Raw genomic sequence first — 26,753 nt, 5'->3', positions numbered from 1 at the left:
CTCTGAGAGACACTAACTGCTAGCACCGCTCCAAAACACTTTCTTTCTCAGAGAGACACTAACCGCTAGCACCGCTCCAACACACTTTCTTTCTCAGAGAGACGCTAACCACTAGCACCGCTCCAACACACTGGCTCTCTCTGAGAGACGCTAACCGCTTGCACCGTTCCAACACAGTTTCTCTCTGAGAGACGCTAAGTGCTAGCATCACTCCAACACACTTTCTTTCTCTGATAGACTCTAATTAATTGCCTTACTGGATCCATATCCCAGATTAGCACCCCTGCAATGCTAATGAGCCTAACAGAGGGAGGTGGTAGAGAGGAGTCTTGGAGAGTAGAGAGTGGTATAAGAGTTGGATATGAGACCAGAGAAGAGGAAGAGGAAGAGGACAGTTGTTAGGTGGCTGCAGCCTGAGATGGAGAACTGGATTCACTCGTATTGTGTGTGCGAGATCGAGCTAGGGACTAATTGGGAGAGGAATGTGTATTAGTGCAGCTGTACAGCAGAAATTGGGACCGGAGACGCAGACTAGACATTAAGTTGGACTTGACCACAGATTAATCAATAGGTCTGTCATTGTGTGAGTACAGAATATACTCTATGTTCTGGCTTAATAGCTGTGTCCTCATTACAGCAGGCTAGAGGTGTCACGATGAAACACCACACACAAACACACTCTTCTGCTCGGCCGTCCCTCCCTTCCAGGGGAGAGGGGTGTGATAACAGGAATGCCAATCTGTGTGGAACAAAAAAGGGGTATAGAGGAGAGGGAGGGAAGGAGAGGGGTGCAGCGAAAGGATGAAGCGAAATGAGCTTTCTTGTCTAATCCTTCAGGTTCTGTGCGTAAAGCACTCGCCGCCACAGTCTTTTTTCAGGACTTAATTGGCTGGAAGGTGCTTGACATGCAAAGTTGGTGACATTAACGGGGAACGCATTTGAGGAAATCGGAGCGCAAGTGACAGCTAAATTGTACCTAGGGAAATTATGAAGCCTTCAACATGGTTAAGTCTCTTTTTGGTGTGGAGACGGGAGGAGAGGGGGCTGTAATTGCGATGCTGGTCGCTTTTGCCAGAACTGTCAGAAGTTTCTAAAGACGTCTCTTCCTGTAAGAAGGGGTTTGGGTATTTGGGTGGGAGGTGTCGTCGAAGGGAGGGTGGTGTAAATGTCTATGATCAACCATCTTGGAATGAAATTATTCTGTCGAATTTCACAGAATACCTCTGGAATGAGGTAACACTCACTGGTCAATGAGTGTCCTTGTGGCTGTAACTGAACTCCAGTTTGAGGGTTGATACTCCCATGCCGGGTTAGTAGACCACAGGTCACTATATTACTGTCCAAGAATTGTTTCTTCCTCACTTTTTTTCTCCCCTTCTCAATTTCTGCTACACTCTCATTCTCCGGAGAGTGGCTGTTCAGTCAGGAAGCATGTGGTTGAAATGCCTCTTCCTCACTCCTGCTTGATGAATAATGTTATCGCTCATCATATCAATTAAAACCGATTGCCTGAGAGCTCAGTTTGTGTTCTAAGCTCAATCACTCATCTTGTGTTTTGTCCGTACCCCCTCCCCCTCCTCTCAATTCTGCCCTTAACAAGGTCTGTAGAAAACCCTACCGAAATGATACCTGTTGCTTCCTCCCTCCCCTCTCTCTCTGGCTTGCTATCCCACCTCACCTGACCCCGTCCCAACAGTGCCCTATCCGCTGTGACCTCTGTGTAATTGGCATGGTAATTACCCAATCAACAGATTGTAATTTAACAGCAGTCACAATAGAATGGATTGGAGTGGTGTTTTTCTCGTCTTTATTTCTCCATCAGCCTTCTGTCAGCTGTCTCCCAGGCTCTTTGTTCAGGGGCTGAGGGGGAGGAGGGGGAGGAGGGGGAGATAGCACAGGGACTGTTCTAATTTTGTTGCCATATTCCTCTAAATTGCACAGCTGGGGGGTGAGGTTACCGGGGTGAGAGGGGTGAAGGATGCTGACAGCGTTAGAACTCAGTAGGGAGGGCTAAAGATCACAGAAGAGGTTGTTTCCCGTCTTTTCACCCATGCACCCTACTAAAGCCCATACATGGTTTTATCTAGCTGTTCTACTAAAGATTTGTAAAGGAACGGGGCCAATTGCCTCACCTCCTGGTTTATCTGTCAGGGCTGAAATGGCTCCCTTATTGTTTGAGGTCAGTCGTTTGTGACGGAGGTCAATGGTGAAGGCCTGGAATATTCTTCTTTTCTCTCAGCCTTATAGATTTGATTGTAAATGAATGTTCTCTTTGTGTCTGTCTGTGTCACCAGTAAGGACCTTGATGGGGTGCTGGATGCAGCCATGGAGTGTCAGAAGCAGTATGACCAGCTCCCCCGTATCCACAACATCATCTGTAGTCTGGTGAATAAGGGAGGCATGGAGCTCCTACAGAAAGGTGAACTCCACCATCACTCCACTTCCCCTCCTCCTCTCTTATCTCTCCATTCATCCCTCCTCCCGTCATCCTCACATTCCTGACATATAGTGGCATTGAGATGAGAGGGTGTGTTAGAGGAGAGAGTGATCCAACATAAAGATTCTCCCAGGCCAGCCTGAAACCACTGTGTGTAGTGGCTCTACAACAGGTCACTGTTGAGAAGGCCACTGTGTGTAACCACTGTATGTAGTGACTCTACAACAGGTCACTGTTGAGAAGGCCACTGTGTGTAACCACTGTATGTAGTGACTCTACAACAGGTCACTGTTGAGAAGGCCACTGTGTGCAACCACTGTATGTAGTGACTCTATAACAGGTCACTGTTGAGAAGGCCACTGTGTGTAACCACTGTGTGTAACCACTGTATGTAGTGGCTCTATAACAGGTCACTGTTGAGAAGGTCACTGTGTGTAACCACTGTGTGTAACCACTGTATGTAGTGACTCTATAACAGGTCACTGTTGAGAAGGCCTCTGTGTGTAAACACTGTATGTAGTGACTCTACAACAGGTCGCTGTTGAGGAGGCTGGCCATCATGATCTCAATGGCTCCTTCTCTTGACAAAAGGGTGGTGAAGGGGTTAAGTCCTTTGTGTGCCACTAGGTGAGTGGGTCTGGAGTGCCAGAGGGGTGAGGACTGCCCCTGTTGAGCGCCACTCTACGCCCCTGGCCTCATTCCTTACACTCTCACTCTGTCAGTGCTCCTGCCCAGGGTCAGACAGGGCTCCCCTAAAATAAACTCACCAGGGCTGCTCTGTCCTCTTACCCTGTCTGGAAACCACACAGTTATCCAAAATTAACATACATGTCTATCTCTTAGCAAACTTCTAAATGGATGGAAACAGGATTCTGTGTGTTTGTCTATTTTCAAATGTACAGATTGTTAAAGAGTGTGAGGTTTACCTAGGTATTAGTTTTGAGTGGCGTTGTATAGACTGTGTTTGTGTGCATGTGTGTATGCAGATGAGCCCCCACATCTCCACCTGGCCATTGCCTGATAGATTGGATTGACAGCAGACTGCTGAGAGCAGCTCTTTGAGAAGTTTCAGCTCTGAAAGCCAAGCAGCTTAAAGTAATTCAAAAGGGACTGGAAGAATGCAGGGAAAAGCTCTCTGCTAGAGTGTCCTTCTGTCCTTCTGTCTGTCTGTCTGTGTTGTTTTTAGCCTCTCACACCTCTCGCTCACTCGCTTTCTGTCTCCACAGTGATGGACTTTGTCAGCCAGGAGCGAGATGACAATGCTGTATGACCTCTTCTTCACCTTCATGCAGATGGACCGCCACCGGGAGGCCCGCAAAATCATTGAGGTGGGACCGCCACACCACCGCCATTGTCTGTCCACAGCACACAGCTATTTATAGGCACTTAATTAAACGGACATAATAACTTCCCTCTTTTATAATTAGAGTGAGTCTAAATCTGAATTAATGCCATTCACCACCAACACAATAGGCTAAGCGGGAGACTGGGATGGGGGAGCAGGGTGGCAGAGGAGTGTGTCAACTCTAAATCGATCAAATCAAATTAAATTTGTCACATGCGCCAAATACAACAGGTGTAGACTTTACTTACGAGCCCTTTCCCAACAATGCAGAGTTAAAGGAAGAAAAGTAAACAAAATAGTAACACAATAAAATAACAATAATGAGGCTAAATACAAGGAGCATTATTGAGTACTGAGTCAATGTGCAGGGGTACGAGGTAGTTGAGGTAATATGTACATGTAGGTAGTGTAAAAGTGACTAGACAATCAGGATAGATCATAAACAGAGCAGCAGCAGCGTATGTGAAAGTGTGTGAGTATCAGTGTAAGTATGTGTGAGTGAGTGGGTAGAGTCAGTTAAAAAGAGTCAGTGCAAAAAAGGGTCAATGCAAAAAGTCTGGGTGGCCATTTGATTAACTGTTCAGCAGTCTTATGGCTTGGGGGTAGAAGCTGTTCAGGAGCCTTTTGGTTCCAGACTTGGTGCTCCGGTACTGCTTGCCGTGCGGTAGCAGAGAGAATGTGTCTATGGCTTGGGCGGCTGGGGTCTTTGACAATTTCATGGGCCTTCCTCTGACACCGCCTAGTATAGAGGTCCTGGATGGCAGGAAGCTTGGCCCCTCTTGGGGGGGAAGAGGCTTTGTCGTGCCTTCTTCACGACTGTTGGTGTGTGTGGATCATGATAATTACTTAGTGATGTGGACACAGAGGAACTTGAAGCTCTCGACCCTCTTCACTACAGGCTGTTTGTTTCCTATAGTCCATGATCAGCTCTTTTATCTTGCTGATGTTGAGGGAGAGGTTGTTGTCCTGGCACCTCACTGGCAGGTCACTGACCTCCCTATAGGCTGTCTCATCGTCAATGGAGATAAGGCCTACCACCGTCGTGTCATCAGCAAACTTAATAATGGTCTAGGAGTCGTGCACGGCAAAAGCAGTCGTGGGTAAACAGCGAGTACAGGAAGGGACTGAGCATGCACCCCTGGGGCCCCTATGTTGAGGGTCTAAGGCTGACCCCATTTAGTCGACTCGTCGATTGTTTGGTCGATAGGCCATTGGTTGACCGATATTTCTTTAGTCGAGCAGTAGCAAAAAAATAATATTAATAATTTCATGGTGTACAAGACACTTGTCTGGTTTGCGCCTGTCTGAGTGGATTAATCCATTGTGGAGGCCGTGGAGATGGCACAGTCCATCACGCTAAGACATATGCTACTGAAATTGTATATGGTTATACAGTGCATTTGGTAAGTATTCAGACCCCTTCCCTTTTTCACATTTTGTTACGTTACAGCCTTATTCTAAAACTGGTTAAATAAATACAAATCCTCATCGATCTACACACAATAACCCTTAATGACAAAGCGAAAACAGTTTTTTCGACATTTTTGCAAATGTATTAAAAATATATACACTGCTCAACAAAAATAAAAGGAACACTTAAACAACACAATGTAACTCCAAGTCAATCACACTTCTGTGAAATCAAACTGTCCACTTAGGAAGCAACACTGATTGACAATACATTTCACATGCTGTTGTGCAAATGGAATAGACAACTGGTGGAAATTATAGGCAATTAGCAAGACACCCCCAATAAAAGAGTGGTTCTGCAGGTGGGGACCACAGACCACTTCTCAGTTCCTATGCTTCCTGGCTGATGTTTTGGTCACTTTTGAATGCTGGCGGTGCTTTCACTCTAGTGGTAGCATGATACGGAGTCTACAACCCACACAAGTGGCTCAGGTAGTGCAGCTCATCCAGGATGGCACATCAATGCGAGCTGTGGCAAGAAGGTTTGCTGTGTCTGTCAGCATAGTGTCCAGAGTATGGAGGCGCTACCAGGAGACAGGCCAGTACATCAGGAGATGTGGAGGAGGCCGTAGGAGGGCAACAACCCAGCAGCAGGACCGCTACCTCCGCCTTTGTGCAAGGAGGAGCAGGAGAAGCACTGCCAGAGCCCTGCAAAATGACCTCCAGCAGGCCACAAATGTGCATGTGTCTGCTCAAACGGTCAGAAACAGACTCCATGAGGGTGGTATGAGGGCCCGACGTCCACAGGTGGGGGTTGTGCTTACAGCCCAACACCGTGCAGGACGTTTGGCATTTGCCAGAGAACACCAAGATTGGCAAATTCGCCACTGGCGCCCTGTGCTCTTCACAGATGAAAGCAGGTTCACACTGAGCACATGTGACAGACGTGACAGAGTCTGGAGACGCCGTGGAGAACGTTCTGCTGCCTGCAACATCCTCCAGCATGACCGGTTTGGCGGTGGGTCAGTCATGGTGTGGGGTGGCATTTCTTTGGGGGCCGCAGCCCTCCATGTGCTCGCCAGAGGTAGCTCGACTGCCATTAGGTACCGAGATGAGATCCTCAGACCCCTTTTGAGACCATATGCTGGTGCGGTTGGCCCTGGGTTCCTCCTAATGCAAGACAATGCTAGACCTCATGTGGCTGGAGTGTGTCAGTAGTTCCTGCAAGAGGAAGGCATTGATGCTATGGACTGGCCCGCCCGTTCCCCAGACCTGAATCCAATTGAGCACATCTGGGACATCATGTCTCGCTCCATCCACCAACGCCACGTTGTACCACAGACTGTCCAGGAGGTGGCGGATGCTTTAGTCCAGGTCTGGGAGGAGATCCCTCAGGAGACCATCCGCCACCTCATCAGGGGCATGCCCAGGCGTTGTAGGGAGGTCATACAGGCACGTGGAGGCCACACACACTACTGAGCCTCATTTTGACTTGTTTTAAGGACATTACATCAAAGTTGGATCAGCCTGTAGTGTGGTTTTCCACTTTAATTTTGAGTGTGACTCCAAATCCAGACCTCCATGGGTTTGATAAATTGGATTTCCATTTATTATTTTTGTGTGATTTTGTTGTCAGCACATTCAACTATGTAAAGAAAAAAGTATTTAATTACATTATTTCTTTCATTCAGATCTAGGATGTGTTGTTTAAGTGTTCCCTTTATTTTTTTGAGCAGTATATATATTATTTACATAAGTATTCAGACCCTTTGTTATGAGACTCGAAATTGAGCTCAGGTGCATCCTGTTTCCATTGATCATTGTCATGTCTGTGACTGTTCATTATTGTGAAGACTGTTGTATTATCAAATCAATTATCTGTGTAATTATTATTACATGATTAAACTAATCATGTAAACTTGAATTAACTAGGAAGTCGGGGCACTGCGGGAAAATGTTTATAGTCTCTATTTCCCAAATCGACTCTTCAGATGTTTTCATTTTTTATCGATTAGTCTTCTATTAATGTATCATTATTACCTCATCAGTTCTCATTACTGAAAGTCGCAAACCTTTGGATATCTGCACAAACCCTAGCCTAAATGATCAATCAGCAATATACAAGTTGGCTTAATTATTTATTTACTAACTTACTAAATAGACACAGAAATACATAACAAACAAACAGTAGATATTCGTTACTAACACAATGCATTGATAAGTCCCTAGTGGGCTAAACCGGTATGATGGCTTGGTAGACAATGGAAAGGGGTGGGGACAGATAAAAGAGCGGGAAAGACAAAATGGATTCACTACACACAGTTGATAATTATATTCATTGAAATGCTAATCCTTTGTACATGAATGGCCGCTCATTTGAGAAAAACTGCAATGTATATATTTACGCCTGTATGTCCTTGTTATCTTCTCTGTTGGAATCGCCGGTGCGTCTGCTGGATAGTCAGTTCATCAAAGAGTCTCTGGTTAACTTCCCCAGAAGTCACAATGTCTTTCGTAGTTGTCGCTTTCTCAGCGGCTCTGGATAGTGTCTGTTGTAGTGGATAAGTCAGGCGTGCAGATGGTCATCTATTCTATTGCATCGAATAGATGCTTCCGCGGTTGTCGGTATTCTCGTACTAGACTTACGTAATTGCCAGCTGCAGACTAGTAATTCTACGTCTAAGATTTGCTCTGTAGTGATCGATAGTCTCAGAATTTAACTTCTATGGGCTAGGTGGTACGTTAGCGTCCTACTCTATTCAACAGCCAGTGGAATCGTGTGGCGTGAAATACAAATACCTCAAAAATGCAATAATTTCTATATTTCAAACATACGACTATTTTACATCATTTGAAAGATAAGACTCTTGTTAATCTAACCACATTGTCCGATTTCAAAAAGGCTTTATAGCGAAAGCAAAACATTAGATTATGTTAGGAGAGTACCCACCAGAGATGAGCTTAACCTCTCTAGGGAAGGTGGGACAAAATTGTCCCACACTATTCAACAGCCAGTGAAAAATCAGAGCGCCAAATTTAAAACCACAAAATGTCATAATTCAAAATTCTCAAACATAGGACTATTTTACATCATTTTATAGATACACTTCTCCTGAATCGAACCACGTTGTCCGATTTCCAAAAGGCTTTACAGCGAAAGCAAAACATTAGATTATGTTAGGAGAGTACATAGACACAAATAATCACACAGCCATTTTCCAAGCAAGCATATATGTCACATAAACCCAAACCACAGCTAAATGCAGCACTAACCTTTGATGATCTTCATCAGATGACACTCCTAGGACATTATGTTATACAATACATGCATGTTTTGTTCAATCAAGTTCATATTTATATAAAAAAAACAGCTTTTTACATAAGCATGTGATGTTCAGAACTAGCATTCCCACCCAAAACTTCCGGTGAATTTACTAAATTACTCATGATAAACGTTGACAAAATACATAACAATTATTTTAAGAATTATAGATACAGAACTCCTTTATGCAATCGCTATGTCAGATTTTAAAATAGCTTTTCGGCGAAAGCACATTTTCCAATATTCTGAGTACATAGCTCAGCCATCACAGCTAGCTAATTTGACACCTGCCAACGTCGGGGCAACCTAAACTCAGAATTACTATTAGAAAAATTGGATTACCTTTGCTGTTCTTCGTCAGAATGCACTCCCAGGACTGCTACTTCCACAACAAATATTGTTTTTGTTCCAAATAATCCATAGTTATGTGCAAATATCCCCGTTTTGTTTGTGCGTTCAGGTCACTATCCAAAGGGTAACACGCAAGCACATTTCGAGACCAAAAAATTCAAAATGTTCCATTACCGTACTTAGAAGCATGTCAAACGCTGTTTAAAATCAATTTTTATGGTATTTTTCTCGTAAAATAGCGATAATATTCCAACCGGACAATGCTGTATTCATTCAAAAAGGAAAAGAAAAATTGGTGAGGTCTCGTGAACGCGCATTTCCATTCCCTTTGTCCTCAAGCAGACCACTGACAAACTGAGTTACTATACTTTGCCGAGAGACAGGAGACGCCCCAATCCGCTTTCTGGCGGCTTTAGAGAGCCAATGGAAGCCTTAGAAAGTGCAACATAACCCCACGGATACTGTAGTTTCGATAGACAAGCAAAAGGAGAACTACAAAATCGCAGACAGGCCACTTCCTACTTGGAATCGTCTCAGGTTTTTGCCTGCCATATGAGTTCTGTTATACTCACAGACACCATTCAAACAGTTTTGGAAACTTTAGAGTGTTTTCTATCCAAATCTACTAATAATATGCATATTCTCGTTTCTGGGCAAGAGTAGTAACCAGTTTAAATCGGGTACATTTTTTATCCGGCCCTGAAAATACTGCCCCCTAGCCCAGACAGGTTAACCATTTCCAGGCGTGTAGCCAACACTACACACTGTCTGGTCTCCTCGGCCAATAGAGTTGTAGTTCTTAACCATTTCAAAATGTAGCGTTAGTTCCATATTTTCTGGTCTTCTTTAACCATTCGAGACGTCCGGCTTACCGTCGGTCTCTTTGGCATGAAATGTACATTTCGTCACAGGTGTTTTTTTACTCTGGAGTAGAAAAGAGCGGTTCCATAATGCCTGATGTACTGTCTCGCTCACGGGAGTGTGGCCACTGACTATTTAAACTTTGTATGAAAATCTATACTCTCATTTAAAAGGCTAACATCACATTACATCTTTTCACAAATACTGTAGTTTCATATTTACTCATTCATGTCATCCAACATCTAGATGTAAATCTGATAATTGAAAAGTGTACACAAACAGAGTTACATTAATGTGGGTCTCCTGTCTTTCATGAGGTCACCAAATGAAACAACTTGATCATGACTGTCCCTTAAGTGTTCAAGGACCACTCCCACATTCTCAAAAATAGAAATATTGTTTAGTTATTCAAACTTTTGATGTCCAAGGGTCTCTCTGTGTTCCACAGTTTACATTCCAATCTCGAACACTACAGAGCATAGAGGCAGCATATTTTATGACCGTCATAAAACAGCAGAATTCCCGCTCTCCCCCTCTACGAGAGAGAGCACGCTGTAGAGCGGACCCACTTTAACCTGATCCTTCAGATGGTCACAGGTGAGTTATGACATCATCCTTGAGATGTTTCTACAACTTGATTGGAGTCCACCTGTGGTAAATTCAATTGATTGGACATGATTTGGAAAGGCACACACCTGTATATATAAGGTCCCACAGTTGACAGTGCACGTCAGAGCAAAAACCAAGCCATATGTGCCGAGACAGGATCGTGTCGAGGCACAGATCTGAGGAAGGGTACCAAAACATTTCTGCCGCGTTGAAGGTCCCCAAGAAGACAGCAGGCGCATCATTCTTAAATGGAAGAAGTTTGGAACCACCAAGACTCTTCCTAGAGCTGGCCTCCCTGCCAAATTAAGCAATCAGGGAGAAGAGCCTTGGTCAGGGAGGTGACCAAGAACCCAATGTTCACTCTGACAGAGCTCCAGAGTTCCTCTGTGGATATGGGAGAACCTTCCAGAAGGACAACCCTCTCTGCAGCACTCCACCAATCAGGCCTTTATGGTAGAGTGGCCTGATTGGAGAAGCCACCCCTCAGTAAAAGGCACATGACAGCCTGCTTGGTGTTTGCCAAGAGGCAGCTAAAAACTCTCAGAAAATGAGAAACAAGCTCTGGTCTGATAAAACCAATATTGAACTCTTTGGCCTGAATGCCAAGCTTAATGTCTGGAGGAAACCTGGCACCGGCAGATGTAAATGTAATATTCCAGTTGTTGTTTTTTTATGTAAAAAAAATCTAAAAAACTGTTTTTGCTTTGTCATTATGGGGTATTATGTGTAGATTGATGAGGGAAAAACGATTTAATCCATTTGAGAATAAGGCTGTAATGTAACAAAATGTGGGAAAAAAGTCAAGGGGTCTGAATACTTTCTGTATGCACTGTATTACATACAGTAAGAACAATGGTGCAACACTAAAAAAAATATATATATATTTTATAACAATGCGCTTTCTCCCGCATTGGATAGCGGCTGCTGTCTTCGTTTCTGAAATATCAGTGCGCTGTTGAATTTACGCCTTTTCCTACACCATGTTGCTATGTGCATAATAGCAAAGTTAACCAACATATTGGTGTTGAGAACAAAATGCAGCGGAGGCAGCAGTGGTGTTAGGAGATGAGAAAACAGCACTTGCCTTAAACGTCTAAGAAAAATGAGGAGAGAGGAAACGCCAACTTAATTAGGTCTATGATCAATAACTGTTAAATGTTCCTGGCTTTATAAATCATCCATACATAAAGTGCCATTTAAATTTTTAACACAACTACTCATTTAAGGGTTTTTCTTTATTTTTACTATTTTCTACATTGTAGAATAATAGTGAAGATTTCAAAACTATGAAATAACACACATGGAATCATGTAGTAACCAAAAAAGTGTTAAACAAATCAAAATATATTTTAGATTCTTCAAAGTAGCCACCCTTTCCCTTGATGACAGCTTTGCACACTCTTGGTATTCTCTAAACCAGCTTCATGAAGTAGTCACCTGGAATGCATTTCAATTAACAGGTGTACCATCTTCAAAGTTTATTTGTGGAAAGTCTTTCCTTCTTAATGCGCTTGAGCCAATCAGTTGTGTTGTGACAAGGCAGGGGTGGTATACAGAAGATAGCCCTATTTGGTAAAACACCAAGTCCATATTATGGCAAGAACAGCTCAAATAAGCAAAGAGAAATGACAGTCCATGTTTACTTGAAGACATGAAGGTCAGAATGTGTAAAATTGCAAGTGTAGCTGTGTCCAAACCTTTGGCCGTTACTGTATATCTACAGAAACAAGACAGATCCTGCTTCTGTTTAAGTGTTTGTTTAATAGCACCAAGCCTCATAGATCCACAACATGTTGGATAAACAATTTCAGAAATGTGGCTGTTTTTAATCTTTGCTATGCTGTATTAAAGGCTTTACACTTTCTTTTCATTCAAACAGTCTCTCTGGTATTACTTCATTTATTTCATGTTTACACTGTTCCAAATTGTCAGAAAAATCATTTTTATAATAATAACCCTGATTTTTCTTGATCTTCCTATTGTTGTTATTATTATTATGATCATTGTAACAATAAGCATAATTTGTAGGCTTAGTATAGCAGCCATGTATAACCACCATCGACTGTAGGCCTAAGAGCGCATCCTGTTCAATCTTAATACCATAACTTCATTTGGCCTATATTTCAATACTTGTATAGGCTACTGAATCAATCATAATTTTTTTTTAGGTCATCACATAGCATAGGAATCATTTATGAATTGAAATGCAATCAAGATTTTTTATTTTTTTAAATATAGCAACCCTTGAAAAATTAGAGTAATGAATGCGACTGTTTTTAGTCTTTGCTGTAATAAAGGCTTTACAAAAAAACATTATAACAGACTGTCTGGTACGCTTATAATTTATTTAGTGTTGTTGACATTGTTTCAAACTGTCAGAAAAAATATATTGTAAACTCACGGCACCTGTTTGGCACATCTAATATGCACGCAGCGCTTGTTCCTAACCTTTTTCTTGATCTCCAGTACTTTCTACAACTAGTCAAATTTATTCCACTTATCCGACTTCCCCTTTACCACCTCAGCAATCAGTAAACATTCCCCCGTTTCGAGTTTTTGTCATGTCCTCTGCATCCATTTTGCTGTCACATCCAATTTATTCATGTCATTATGATATGCTATAGGTCAAACCCTATTGGTCACGTGCGAACCACCAAACAGGCAAAGCTTCAATAGATGCATACGTGTCACGTAAAGAGAGCAAGGGTTGAGGGAATAAGTCATGTTTTTTTCTAAATAAACAAGGAATTTCGGTAACAACTTTTCAGTCTGAAAAGTTGATGTTGCAGCTTCAGCAACATGGACAGTGTGATGAACACTGTTGAAGTTCTGCAGTGGTCGCTGCAGCATGGAGGGTTTCTAGTCAGTCACTTGCTTTTCTTTAATACAGCAAATCTGAGCATAATCAAATCCACTGCAGCCGGACTCCCTCTAGTCATTTGTGTGTCTTAATGATTTAATCATTTTTTTATTTATTTTTATTTAACCTTTATTTAATTAAGCAAGTCAGTTAAGAGCATATTCTTATTTACAATGATGGCCTACCCCAGCCAAACCTGGATGACGCTGGGCTAATTGTGCACCACCCTATGGGACTCCCAATCACGGCAGGATGTAATACAGCCTGGTTCTGAACCAGTGACTGTTGTGACGTCTCTTGCACTGAGGTGCAGTGCCGCTGCACCACTCGGGAGCCAAATCAAACTGTGTGCTTAAAGCGTCAGACAAGCTTGGAGCATATAGTTAATTTTATTTAAACACATAAGATGTGTCTGTATGGATAAATATACATTTAAAATTTCAACCAATCGATTGGTCGAAAGAACAGACGACTCTCGGTCTACCAATATTTGTTTTAGTCGGTGACAGCCCTATGAGGGTCAGCGTGGCAGATGTGTTGTTGCCTACTCTCACCACCTGGGGTGGCCCGTCAGGAAGTCCAGGATCCAGTTGCAGAGGGAAGTGTTCAGTCTCAGGGTCATGAGCTTTGTGATGCGCTTAGCTATGGCGTTGAGCTCTGAGCTGTTGTCAATGAACAGCATTCTCGTGTAGGTGTTCCTCTTGTCCAGGTGGGAGAGAGCAGTGTGGAGTGCAATAGAGAGAGCATCATCTGTGGATCTGTTGGGGCTGTATGCGAATTGCATTGGGTCCAGGGTGTCTGGGATGATGGTGTTGATATGAGCAATGACCAGCCTTTCAAAGCATTTCATGGCTACAGATGTAAGCCCTACGGGGCGATAGACATTTAGACAGGTTATCTTGACTTTTTTGGGCACAGGGACTAGGGTGGTCTACTTGAAACATGTAGGTATTATAGACTGGGTCAGGGAGAGGTTGAAAATGTCAGTGAATACGCTTGCCAACTGCTTTGCGCATGCTCTTAGTATGCATCCGGTAATCCATCTGGCCCCGCTGCCTTGTGAATGTTAACCTGTTTAAAGGTCTAACTCACATCAGATATGGAGATCGAGTGCTCTCATGCATGGTTCAGTGTTGCTTGCCTCAAAGAGAGCATAGAAGATATTTAGCTTGTCTGGTACAGTAGGCTTGCGTCACTGGGCACCTCTTTTTGTAATCCGTGAATATTTGCAAGCCCTGCCACATCCGACAAGTGTCAGAGCCGGCGTAGTAGGATTCGATCTTAGTCCTCTATTGAAGCTTTGCCTGTTTGGTGGTTCGTCAGAGGTTATAGCGGGATTTCTTATAAGAATCCATATTAGTGTCCCGCTCCTTGAAAGTTGCAGCTCTAGGCTGATATTGTCTGTAATCCATGGTGTCTGGTTGGGATATGTACGGTCACTGTGGGAACGACGTCATCAATGCACTTATTGATGAAGCTGGTGACTGATGTGGTAAACTCCTCAATGTTGTAAGATGAATCCCGGAACATTCCGTATTGAGCGTGACATTGCTACCTCCTGTTTTTAGTTTTTGGTTGTAAGAGGAGGATAGAGTTATGGTCAGATTTGCCGAAGGGAGGGAGAGTGTGTGTGTGTGTGCATGCATGCGTAGGGCTGTGGCGGTCATGAAATTTCATCAGCCTGTGATTGTCAAGCAAATAACTGCCGGTCTCACAGTAATTGCCCGTAATTAACATAAACACATTTAGAATCTCCTGGCTTTCACCCATAGCCTACCATCCACTGATGCAGACCTTTGGAACATCTACATTTTAAAAAGTCTAATAAATCCATGAAATATAGCCTACACCATCACAATAAATACATTATTTATTTATATTCTATTCTGTTCTATGCTATTCTGTTCTTCTGAAATAGACTACATTTTCTTCATGTCATGTCTAAAGAAACATAACATGAAGAAAATGTAGTCTATTTCAGAAGAACAGAATAGCATATTCTGAGTTGTCGTTATGCTAGGCCCTGATGTGGCTATGCCATATGGCTGTGGGATACACTGTTTCATTTTGCAGACAAGTTTTGCTTAGAATTCTGTGGCTTTATTTTAGATTATTTGATAGTATGAATAATTCAATTGAACATAGCTGAATAAAATAGAAAGGATATTTTCTCCAAACGATTTGAGGGAGTGCACACATGTGGCTACTCTGTGTTGAGCAGTTAACAAAGAAACTGGTCCTCATATATACTTAAAACCTGTTGGGGCTAGGGGGCAGTATTTGCACGGCCGGATAAAAAACATACCCGATTTAATCTGGTTACTACTCCTGCCCAGTAACTAGAATATGCATATAATTAGTCGATTTGGATAGAAAACACTCTAAAGTTTCTAAAACTGTTTGAATGGTGTCTGTGAGTATAACAGAACTCATATGGCAGGCCAAAACCTGAGAAGATTCCATGCAGGAAGTGGAAATCTGATTTGTGGAATCACCTTCAACACTTTGCCTATGAAACACACCGTGTTTAGGATTCATTTAGCACTTCCTAAGGCTTCCACTAGATGTCAACAGTCTTTACAAAGTGGTTTGAGTCTTCTCCTGTAAAAACTGACCGAACAAGCGGCCTGGAAAGTTGGTCATAGAGGGAGGGCCATTACTATTATGACGCGGGCGCCCATGGGTACCCCTTCGTTCCGAAACGTTTAGTAAGACAATGCAATCGTCCGCCTTGAATATTATTGAAGCTCTGATTGAAAACCCCCCTAAAGATTTATGTTATACAACGTTTGACATGTTTGAGCGAAGGTAAATATATATTTTTTGAACATTCGTGACGACAAGTCCCGCGCACTTCAGTACATTATGAGTAGCCTTCGGAACGCGCTAACAAGAAGGAGCTATTGGGTCATAAATTATTAACTTTTTCGAACAAAACTACATTTGTTGTGGACCTGGGATTCCTACAAGTGCCTTCTGATGAAGATAATCAAAGGTAAGGGAATATTTACAATAGTATATTTGATTTTAGATGGTTCCAAGATGGCGCTAACCTGTATCGCCCAGCCTATTTTTCTGAGCATAGCACCTCGTTTATTGCAAAGTGTGATTTCCCAGTAAAGTTATTTTTAAATCTGGCAATGCGGTTGCATTCACGAGATGTTAATCTATAATTCTTTGAATGACAATATTACATTTTAACAATGTTTTCAAATAGTAATTTAGTAAATTGTAGCGCTGATTCACCGGATGCATCTGATGAAGATTGTCAAAGGTTAGTGCTTCATTTAGCTGTGTTTTGGTTATTTGTGATGCATGTGGTTGGTCGGAAAATGGCTGTGTGGCTATTTTGACGATGTACTCTCCTAACAATGTAATGTTTTGCTTTCGCTGTAAAGCCTTTTTGAAATCGGACAACGTGGTTCGATTCAGGAGAAGTGTATCTATAAAACGGTGTAAAATAGTCCTATGTTTGAGAAACAGAAATTATTAGATTTGGTTATGAATATGGCGCTCTGATTTTTCACTGGATGTTGATCCCGATTACGGGATCAGCGCTTCAAGAGGTGTTCCAATTTGGATGATTGATTGTCTTTGTATTTGCATATTAACTGGCTAGAGGACACTCTGGCACATTCCTAAACACATTGTAGCTGGGGTGCTATCTGGCTAGGTAAATGCCTAAAACTCTGGAGAGGTGTTTAACGTCTCAGGAACCATAATATGATATAGCTATCTTCTGAAATGGCCAGCGAGCACAACTTCAGGAGAGGGAGGCATGGTGGATTGGGCTGCTGTGAGTTGGTTACTGGTTAGGGTTAAGGGGATTTCAGGGGGGGTCAACAGAGCTGCAGGTTGAAGATGTTTTTTTGGTTGGAGTGGCGATGAGCACTCTATTAGCTGAAGTTACCTAGGGAAAAAGAGCTCCGTACAAGTCCTGTTTCTGTGACGCTTGATTCGTTTTCTGTGTCTTTTGTTCGTGTCAGTCCATCCGCCGTCTCTGCTTTCAGACCGCTCCCCCGACATACACTTCAAACACAACCTCACTGAACATTATTCAGACAAAAGCATTCAGATGTTTAATTATCCAACCATGCAAATCTCTCAGCTGGATTCCCCTGTCTACTCTGTCCACTTACATGACTGGATGGATACCAGTTGGTATGGATTAATGCTACGAGGTGTGCATCTGTGAATATACTTGCTTTAAGTGAAATGGGGATTTTGTTTTGCGTTCTGTGTGTTGTATGTGGGCGGTAGCTGAAACGCACATGCTATCACAATATGTGTGCGTCTTAATGCAGATATTGATTGTTATGGTTGTTATTCTGGGCTGACAGGTCCACAGATCCTAAGCCTTAAAAACGTATCAGATGAGGGGCCTTTGGTCCTGGGGGGATAAGATGAAGATGATGTCTGTAAGGATGGATCAACAGCAGAAGGACTGTCACTCCATACGGAGGGGAGCGGGCGATTTAGTTATTTGGCCCTGACCGCCTTTTAATATCCTTATTCCTCAGGATGAGAATAATGCTGTCTGCTGGATCTCTCTGGCTCTCACTCTCTCGCTCTCTCTCTCCCTCCACCCTTTACTTGACCAGATCATCTATCTATCATGGCTGCCCAGGGACAGGGCTAGCCAGAAGCAGCTTGTCTTTTCTGAGTTTCTATAAGGAGGATTTAAAACATGAACTATGATTCCTAAACCCTCTTAAATATTGACATGCTATTATTGTGTATTAATACCCCTCTGAGAATGGAACGTGCAGTCCCTGTCCCATATCAGCATAGAGGGGAAGGTTTGGACAAGCTTCAGACGATACCCAACCCACACAAAATATGTATTGTTATTATTATACATTTCAACTTCAATTCCTCCTTTGGGTTTTTGATTTGAACTGAAATGTCCTTCTGGAATCCCATTGACATTCTGGAAGTGTGTGATTCTCTGTTTTAAATGTGTCCCGTTTGATTTGGACCAGTAGATGGTTCTCTGTCTGGTGTATTGTAAACTTGACTCTTCATGCAGTTGTGTATCGTAAACTGTTTTAGTCATATTGACATATTGAGGCTAAATGTAGAGGAAGTGTTTACCAGAAACAGAAGCCACTCTCGTTCCCCCAGCCAGATATCCTCTCCATGTCAACTCTGCCCCCTAACTCTGCCCACTAATTCAAATGATATCTGGGTGGAGCGTGTCAGAACAGAGAGTCTATTCACTGTTTTGTATATTCTATCAGGGTGGAGCGTGACAGAATAGAGTCTGTCCACTGTTTTGTATATTCTAGCGTGACAGAATAGAGTCTGTCCGCTGTTTTGTATATTCTATCAGGGTGGAGCATGACAGAATAGAGTCTGTCCTCTGTTTTGTATATTCTATCAGGGTGGAGCATGACAGAATAGAGTCTGTCCTCTGTTTTGTATATTCTATCAGGGTGGGGCCTGTCAGAACAGAGAGGCTATCTGCTGACTGTTTTGTATAATTGTGAGGTGATTTATTGCATGCAATTAAATGAAATGCAATAGAAATGGGTTCCACTCTTTGGTTATGGTTACGGTTAGGTGGTTTTGTTAAGGTGTGGGCTCTATTAGGTGTGAGTTTCTGTGTGTGTGTCAGGTGAGTTGTGTATGAGTGGGTGAGTATAAAATAAAAGTGTCAAATGCAAGGAATTTAGATGATTGTTGAGCATAATATATGAGGGTGGTGTGACCTTACATTAGGATAGGTAATGGTATAGGAAGCCTATGTGAGTTTGTGCAACAGAGACTAGTGTGTGTGTGTGCGTGCGTGCGTGCGTGTGTGAGTGTGTGTGAGTGAGATGTGGGCTTGTTGTTCCACTCTGGTCCAGACTGCATAGTCAAAGGGCCTGAGTTTCATAAAGCACAAAGCAGCAGGCAGGAGATAGACTTAATAATCTGACCTAGATGTCCTTTTGGGGATATGAGCTGGAAGTGAAAAGTAGAGTATGTGTGAAGCTTATCACCGTGGATTTATGACCGAGAAGATTTGCCCTCAGGGGCTTAGATCCCTGGCCGGAGGGGGGTAGCTAGCTGGCCGAAGGGGGGGTTAGTTCAGAGTAGAAAAAATATGTACCACTTGCACTCTGTCTAAGCCGATTAGACGCAGCGGCAGAGAACAGAACACATTTTAATTTGTCCTTTGGCAGGTTGTATAAGACCATCATGTGTAGTCTTTTTATATCCAGTAGACATGGTATGATGTGCTCCTGCAGCACAGGGCCCATCAGTCAGGGGGATTGAGAGATCTTGGTCATAGACAGATTAACATGTCAGGGCAGAGCGGAATAACCAAGGGACGATCTCACTCTGATTGAGTGGAGCACTAATGAAATTCTGATCACTGCTATCTCATCACTTACCCCCTCCACCCCACCCTCCCTAGCCCATATGAACCCATATCACTCCAGAAATACAGGGTGCTTATGCCACCCTCCCAGTGTGCTTGTCCTAAGGGCACCATACTACAGTATTATCCAGAGCCATTAATATATGGCTGATTTAATATATATCTGACAGTATCAATATACTGTACACTATTCATCTTCTGTCTGTTCATTGTGTCTGATATTATCCATATACATCCTTCATCTTCTGTCTGTTCATTGTGTCTGATATTATCCATATACATCCTGCATCTTCTGTCTGTTCATTGTGGCTGATATTATTCATACACTATTCATCTTCTGTCTGTTCATTGTGGCTGATATTATTCATACACTCTTCATCTCCTGTCTGTTCATTGTGGCTGATATTATCCATACACACTCTTCATCTTCTGTCTGTTCATTGTGGCTGATATTATCCATATACACCCTTCAATTTCTGTCTTTTCATTGTGTTTCTGTTGATGGTCATTTTGAGTCTGTTGGATTTTAAATATGTTGTTGTCACGTCCTGACCAGTAAAAGGGGTTGTTTGTTATTGTAGTTTGGTCAGGGCGTGGCAGGGGGTGTTTGTTTAGTGTGTTTCGGGTTTATATTCTATGTTTTCTATTTCTATGTGGTTTTCTAGTTTTTCTATGTCTATGTTAGTTTTGTCAATGACCTCCAATCAGAGGCAGCTGTTTGTTGTTATCTCTGATTGGAGGCCGTATTTAGTTGTGTGTGTTTTCACTTGTGTTTGTGGGTGGTTGTTTCCTGTTTAGTCTGAGCACCTTACGGGACTGTTTTCGTCGTTTGTTTTGTGTAAGTCTTTTTTTCCTTCTAATAAAAAGAAGATGATCAATATACCCGCTGCATTTTGGTCTACCTACAACGACGTTTATGACAGAACCACCCACCAAAGAAGGACCAAGCAGCGGAGGAAGGAGCAGCAGGAAAGCTATTTGGAGTTGTGGACATGGGAGGAGATATTAGATGATAAAGGACCATGGCACCAGGCTGGGGAGTACAAGCGTCCGAAGGAGGAGCTGGAGGCAGCTAAGGCAGAACGACGGAGGTATGAGGCAGTATATCCTCCATTTCAGGAGGAGAAGAGGCAGCCCCCCAACATTTTTTTGGGGGGGGCACACGGGTAGTTTGGCTAGGCCAGGGGTAAGCCCTGAGCCAACTCCCCGTGCTTACCGTGGGGAGCCAGTCCAGGAATCAAGCGAGGAGATTGACGTGAGATTCCGGAGAGAGGTACTGGCAGAAAGAGCACGAAGGGGCACCTGTGTTTATTATGGGGAGCGACGGATCAAGCAAGCACCATGTTATGCGGAGATACGCATGGTATCGTCAGTGCGCAGATACAGCCCGGTGCGCTTGATGAAAGCTCCTCACAGGTGTCATGTTAGAGCCAGCATCGAGCCAGGACCAGTGATGCAAGTTGTAAGCATCAGACCGCCGGTGAGGGTTCATGGCCCAGTGTATCCTGTTCCTGCTCCTCGTACTCTTCCTCTAGTGTGCCTGCCCAGTCCAGTACGTCCTGTGCCTGCTCTTCGCACTAGCCTTGAGGTGTGTGTTACTAGGCTGGCGCCTCCAAAACCAGCCCCACGCATCAGGCCTATAGTGCGCCTGCCCAGTCCAGTACGTCCTGTTCCTGCTCCTCGCACTAGCCCTGTGGTGCGTGTCACTAGTCTGGCACCTCCAAAGCCAGCCCCATGCATCAGCCCTACAGTGCGCAGTCCCTGTCCAGAGCTTCCGGCGACAGTGCCCCGTCCAGAGCTTCCGGCAACAGTGCCCCGTCCAGAGCTTCCGGCGACAGTGCCCCGTCCAGAACTACCGGCGACAGTTCCCCGTCCAGAACTACCGGCGACAGTTCCCCGTCCAGAACTACCGGCGACAGTGCCCCGTCCAGAATTTCCGGCGACAGTGCCCCGTCCAGAGCTTCCGGCGACAGTTCCCCGTCCAGAGCTTCCGGCGACAGTTCCCCGTCCAGAGCCTCCGGTGACGTCCCACAGTCCGGAACCGACAGAGACAGCCCACAGTCTGGCGCCTGCAGAGACGGCCCACAGTCCGGCGCCTGCAGAGACGGCCCACAGTCCGGCGCCTGCAGAGACGGCCCACAGTCTGGCGCCTGCAGAGACGGCCCACAGTCCGGCGCCTGCAGAGACGGCCCACAGTCCGGCGCCTGCAGAGACGGCCCACAGTCCGGCGCCTGCAGAGACGGGCCACAGTCCGGCCCCTGCAGAGACGGCCCACAGTCCCGAGTCTCCAGAGACGCTCCTCAGCCCGAGGTCTCCAGAGACGCTCCTCAGCCCGAGGTCTCCAGAGACGCTCCTCAGCCCGAGGTCTCCAGAGACGCTCCTCAGCCCGAGGTCTCCAGAGACGCTCCTCAGCCCGAGGTCTCTAGAGATGTGAAACTACATGAATGTATGGCTTGAAAATGTTTATTAAATCATATAAATCTATCTGTATTGCATACCGTACAGGGTTTCAGCCAGTAGTTGATTCAACATGAACCACGCTGTATTTATTTGAATTAGTACATTCTGTTGTTCCCACAGACTCGATGGTTTAGGGCTAGACCAGGATGCCTTCAGTGGTACGCTGAGAAATGTAATTAACAGCAACCAAGTGACTGACACACACACACACCACGTATCTAAAGTATTGTGTCTTTGCAGAACATGGCGGAGATGAAAGCCAAGCTGTTTGAATGTGACTGAGATGAGATGTTTCACTATGTGATCCGGCTCTGCAGTAAGTCCCCCTCAACCAACCTCCAATTGGTCTGTCTTTCCTATATCTAGACTCTGGATGTCAGATAATATTGTTGATCCACATTCTCCAACGGGGGAAGTTGATGAACGTCACTTTACCCCTGACTGGGTAGATTAAGCCCCCTAACTATCCCCGAAGCCGCTACTACTTACCTCCATTTCCTCTTCTCATATGATCTTTGCCCCCCAAATCCCTGGCAGCAGTAATGTGGCGTGAACAGCGGTGTCACCCCAGGGCTGTTTGTGTGTGAGAGAGAATGGGGTCAGAATCCCAGTAACCACAGATGGTGTATGCTTAGACTGCAGCTCGTAATTGGAAGATTGATATTTTTGGAACTGTTTGGCCAATTCAGCCAGAGTCAGTCAAAGCATGGGATCACATCTGGGATCTGCTGCTTTAATCCAGCCCGGTTTTAAGTGTCTGACCGAAGGATGATGACAAGATGAGGCCTCTTCTGCCTTGATTGCTCTCTCTCAACATGATGCAGCAGGAACAATGCATTTTAGTGTGTGGCGTGCGAGCGTATACGTGATTGTGTTTGTAGACGGGTGTTTTTAATTTTTATTTAACCTTTTATTTATCCAGGTAGTCTCATTGAGATAAAAATCAATTTTTCAAGAGAGACCTGGTGTGTATGCACTTTCTCACCCTCAGAGAACACAAACAACTGGAGCAAGGCGGAGGCCACCTGGATCAAGATGCAGGAGAATGTGATCCCCAGAGAGAGGACCCTGTGCATGCCGGCCGACATCCTGGAGAGTAATGGACAGGAGGTGCCCTTCGACGTACCTGAGGTAAAAACCTTGTGAAATCACTTACCGCTCTGCCACCGCTAGTAAACACAGCTCTCCTTATCTTTTTATTCCATCAGTCATTTCCCCAAATCAGTGGTTCCTTCATTAAAACTCATCATCTCTGATACTGTTCAGTTTATTACACAGAGAAAAATGAGCCGGACGCCTTCTCTTAGTACCTCAGAGTTTATTTGTGTCATTATCATTAGCTGTTGCCATGGTGCCCCCTCTGTTCTGGTTGACTCCTGGTTGGTTGAAATCCCTGAGGTAGTCTGATTCTCCACACCTCAGTCTGAAACCACATATCCCTTTACTTCATCTAGGGGAAATTGGATTTTGGGATGATCGCAGGAAAATCTGGTGTAGGGACAGGAATGATTACGAGCCCATAATGCTAACTAATTCAGCCACTGCTAAATACCACAATATGTCTGCTGCTTAGTGGACTTCATCACACGTCACTAGAGGACTCTGGCAGAGGCTGCTGGAACGATGTGACCAAATTACCCAGCATTCCCTCCGCCTGACTGCACCAGTTTCCTCGCAGTTGATTCAGAATACATTATTTTCCAGCTTCCTTCCAGATGTGTACATGTCTGTTTGGCTTGTTGGGGAGGCCTGGAGCGAGATGAAACTCAACGTGATGCCTTTAGCCCTTGGCGATGACCCTTGTGACCTGAGGCGCCAAGGAGATGTCAACCCCCACACCCCCTTTTATCCTCCCTGCCCCGATGCCTAGCCTAATTTACCCCTGGCCATCACAGCTTAACCCCCTCCCCCGGTCACTAAACGGGTGACTTAACATCGGCGGGGGTGTCTGAACTACTCACACACAAACGCAAACACACACACCTCACTCTAAAAAAACACATCGCAATTCTTATGTCATATTATAGGACTCTGGGTTTGCTTTCATCATGTCCGAGTCACTTCTAGGTCAGTGAGATGTGTTTCACACATGATTGGCCATGCAGAAGGCGTGTCTGGGTTTTGCGTGCCGAAAGACACACCTGATTACCACATCCGGTGTATTATTGGGGTGGATGAGATCTGAAAATGAATGTAGTCCTGTTTTGTGACATTTCACGAAGCCTCTTTCATACTGATCACACTAAAACGATTGTATAGACGTGGTTGTCCTTGTCTTTCAGCGACTCATTGCTAGATATACAAGGTGACACATTGTTTCCAGCCACTGAAAGACTACAGCTCGGTGTGGGGCGGAGCTTCCTGCTTTGGCCCTGTCACTCACTATGAATACCTGACCTTGTGGTACACTATGAGCAGACGAATATACAGGAAGTAGAAACTCTTTCATTCTTACCATTGCTGATGATGATAGTTGATGATCTTGCAAGGGGATATTAATGTACTTCTGCGATCCATGGTACAGACAGGTCGAATCGCTGGCTTTAGAAGCTCCTTTTTGAAAAGTTGATTATCTTAGATAGCAGATACAAGTCATTTAGTCTTGGTTGTTGCCCCCAAAACTGTTTCAAATCAACACTGTGGCTCTTAACAACCAAACATTCTAAATTCAAACATTCTACCAACTTTACTTTGGTTGTTTTGTATTTTCCTCATTCAGAACTGCCAATTGATGGAATTACTGTGGAAGTACTCAAATCAGTTTTACATTGAACTCAATGCAGAAATCAATCACCAATCACCCAGATATGTTGTGATGTGCACCTTGACTCATTCTGTTTCTATGCTTCATTGTAGAATTATGAAACACACACGTGTTTCTATGGGATAAGCACGAGTATGTCTGCACTCGCATTGTTATCGTTTGTGTACCGTTGTTTATGTATGGTCATGTGAATATTGTTACCAGTGAGTGTTTTGTTACCAGTGAGTGTTTTGTTACCAGTGGGTGTTTTGTTACCAGTGGATGTTTTGATAGTTGTAATTAACAGTGTTTTGTATTCTACCTTTCCATAGGTGTGGTATGAGCAGGCTGCAGACACAGAGGCACAGGCAGAGACCAAGCCTGCAGGGTCAAAGGGCAAAGCCAACAAGTCAGCCAGCACCCAGGCTGCAACTGCAGATAACAACCCTGCTGACTACCAGTTCAGACTGCTCACCCTCTGCCAGAAGGGCAAGGCCAAAGGAACGCATTTCTAAGGGGTTTACATTGCTAGCAGACTTACATTGGTTATACTGGAGAGGAAGTCCTGAGTCTCTCCTAATAGAGGGTCAGCTAGCCTACAGACACTCTCATGACAACTGACAGATAGGAAATATGAAACTTTCATGGGATTTTCATTGTCCATTGACATAATGGATTGTTGAATGCTTTTAAAAATGTTCCTGGTGGTGATCTCTATCAATACCTCTCTCTCCTGCTCTATTTCTGCTTATCTCTCTCCCCCTCCATCACCCTCCCTCTGTCTGTCTGTCTGTCTGTCCAGAGGCCTATGGTATGCTGAAGGATGTTGATAGGAAGGGTCTGACCCTGGGCCCCCTATGACAGTCTTATCTGGGCTCTGCTGACTGAGGGTAGTATGGAAAACACCATGAGGGTCAAAGAGATGTGAGTCTGTCTCTCTGTCCTGTGTGCGCGTCCTCTCAGTCCTCTCCCTCTTTCCCCCTCTATCTACCAGTCTTCCTGACAGACCATGAAATCTTACTGTGAGCTGCTTCAGTCAGAGCCCAGTCTGGTTTGGCAGGTTAAGCCTACAGTATACGGGGCAGCCAGGGTTCTTGAATTAGATTTGAGATTATCAAGTGATTGTGAATTTAACCCTTGACCTTGCTGGATGTGAACAGCAGTAGACTGGTAAGCCTTGAGCCCCTTCCAGATTAATTTGGTTTCTGGGAAGCGGATGACTTTTTGCAAAAATGACAATCTTCTGCTGATTAGTAATGCATCGTGTGTTTTGGTTGTCCTGGTGTCTTAGTAGCAGGAGTTCTCCATTCAAAAACAAGAGTGGAATTAGGTTCTGATCGCTCTTAACACATGACTGATGATCTGTCCCAATAATCCTCCTCTCCCCCATCCTCCCTGCCCTCGCTCACTGCTCTGGGTCGGCTGCTGGAGTGAGCTACGTGTGTCTGTCTGTGTTTATGAACAGTTAGCATAATTAGCATAACAACTTAACACATACCTTCCACATTAAACACATCACACCTCATCCCCACCTGTCCCCCATCTCTCCAGATCTTTAGGTGCACCTACATCAGGCCAGGATAGGGTATGAGTTAACCCAGGTGGTTTTGGGCCTGTGATGGACCTCGCTGTATCAGAGAAGAGAGGGGAGTTGGTTTAATAATTTGGGAAGATGATCAAGACGTCAGTACAGTAATAATTCCCCTAGTGTGTATAAACTCCAGTCTGCATGTGGATGACTTAGCCAGGGCTGAAGCCAGATGGGGCCCAAGGCTGGGTCGGGGAGAGGAGGAGGAGGAGGAGTACGGGCTGCATCACAACTGAGCAGTGCGGTGCTTAACAGAGATTAAGGGGATTGGGATAGAGAGCAATGGGGGGGTAGTTGGTTGTCCAGCGGTATGAACACCAAGACCCCAGAGATATTGAGGGAGAGGGGAAGAGAGAGAGGGACAAGAGAGAGATGGGGACAGGAGGGATTTTATTTCCTT

At 44.3% G+C, this 26,753-nt stretch overlaps 1 pseudogene; it reads left to right on the top strand.

The window, feature by feature from the left end:
• Window positions 1–25,280, top strand: part of LOC145869118 (leucine-rich PPR motif-containing protein, mitochondrial-like) — a 65,736-nt pseudogene extending 40,456 nt beyond the window's left edge.
• The last annotated feature ends 1,473 nt before the right edge of the window (window positions 25,281–26,753 follow it).

This window comes from Salmo salar, chromosome 01 (genome assembly GCF_965601325.2).
Source record: "Salmo salar chromosome 01, fSalSal1, whole genome shotgun sequence".
NCBI classification, from domain to species: domain Eukaryota; kingdom Metazoa; phylum Chordata; class Actinopteri; order Salmoniformes; family Salmonidae; genus Salmo; species Salmo salar.
Note: the sequence above shows the minus strand (reverse complement) of the source record. Positions and strands in the feature narration are given on the sequence as shown.